At 32.5% G+C, this 1772-nt stretch overlaps 1 protein-coding gene across 2 annotated transcripts in view; it reads left to right on the top strand.

Moving 5' to 3' along the window:
* Nucleotides 1–1772, top strand: part of MPP6 (membrane protein, palmitoylated 6) — a 24839-nt gene that overhangs the window by 818 nt on the left and 22249 nt on the right. The window lies entirely within an intron of this gene.

Genomic DNA, 1772 nt, shown 5'->3' with positions numbered 1-1772 from the left:
CCTGCTTCACAGTCCTGCCCTCCCACTGTTTCGTATTCACCAAATGGTTCTTGCTCTCTGACCTTTTTTTCACGTAGCCATTTGTCATTCCCAGAATACTGATTTCACCCTCTCCTTTGATCATTTTTTAGCCACTTGTTTTTTTCTGAGACTTCTGAAAAACCCTACCTTTTATAAATTTTTCCATTGGTATGAGCTAATTAATGATGCAGATTCTTTATTTTATTCATAAACTCAATCTTCCTAAGATCACATGATATAAAGGTTTGGGCCCCTAAGTAGCCACTTGCAGATTGCACAACTGGAAGTTTTACATATATACTAGAGGCCCGGCGCCAACATTAATCTTACCGTACATTTCATCTTTCTTCTATTATCATTAATGGAGAATAGTATTTGTCACTTTAGTTATACCCACAATTCTTGTTAAAAAAGATTTTTTATTTTTTGCAAGCATGGTTGGACTGTGCTTGGGTGAAATACTCGGAAGTCCTGAAAGAGCATTTTCTTCTCTGCAGTTTATTTTTCTAAGGTGCAGTGGTGAGTAAGGTTCTCAGAACTGGCCGTACAAGAAGGCTAGGCCAGTCATTGTGTTTTCTTCCAAGCACTTGTGGCAGGTGACATATTTTTACTGAATTATGCTAGCTTTCTAGTAGTGCTTTTTCTTAAAGGAAACAAGACCCATTTATTCAAATGCATGTGATTCATTTATCAGAGTTTCCTTTGTCCTTGGTTTGATTAAATTCCAGGTGGTACTCTTTCTTGTCTCTTGAAATCTACTAAATAAATTCTGACTTTAAATTTCTCTTACAAAATCTTAGAGCTAAAAAGCTATATATTAAAAAAGCAGTCCAGTTTACCATTGCAACAACAAGTGATATTAGCATGGCTGTTTGTATAGTGAAAAAGTCAAATAAGTTGTGTAGGTAAGAGCTCAAGCCTCGATGTTATCCTACCAGACTCTGCTAATTACTGGCATTGTGAACTTGAATCACCTTATCTCTTTTTGCATCAGTGTCTGTGTCTGTAAGGAGGGTGATAATAACATACCTAGTTTTGCTGAACACACACACATACACTTTCTTACACTATTCTCAGAATATAGTTCCTCACACAGACACAAGCCCTCAATAAATGTTAACTTTTTCTTTTTGTCTTAAGCTTTCTTATATTATCATAAGATAGTTAGAGTATTGCAAGGTTAATGATGCTAAATCAGATATTTATTAAAGTAAGTATCTGTATTAAAACAGTAATTCTTGCTTTTTTTGTAAGAGTTAACTAATTATGTAGGTTATTTTAGTTTTTTTCCAATGTTGATATTTATTCCGTGATATGTATTGTCTTCATTATCCTATTCTTATCAAGCTTTCAAAATATTACACACTTGCCTATTTCATTCTCTGGCATTTCTAGTCTTCTTAATTTTTTCTTATCTAAATCTAATAGAAACTTTTCCTTCTATTTAAATTACATTTGGTCTTTTGACATTTTTCTTTGTTTAAAGCAGTTATAATTTCTTCTTTATCAGTTTATTTCATGTGATTTAAAATTTCTTCTGAGGTGTTTCTCTAAAATGTTGCTTAATATATAGCCCCCCCCCTTCTGCTTAAAAACTTGTTTTACTTTATGAATCACCTAGGAAAAAATACATTTAAGTGAAAAATTGCATTTTAAAAATTAAAATGTGTATTTGGACTCTGAAGGATTCTTTCTATCATAGAAATAACATTTAAGTATTACAGGTATCAAATAAGGTGTAATTGATAGTT

Source organism: Myotis davidii, unplaced genomic scaffold (assembly GCF_000327345.1).
Source record: "Myotis davidii unplaced genomic scaffold, ASM32734v1 scaffold168, whole genome shotgun sequence".
Classification (NCBI taxonomy): Eukaryota; Metazoa; Chordata; class Mammalia; order Chiroptera; family Vespertilionidae; genus Myotis; species Myotis davidii.
The sequence above is the reverse complement of the archived record's forward strand: the minus strand, read 5'-3'. Positions and strand labels throughout refer to the sequence as shown.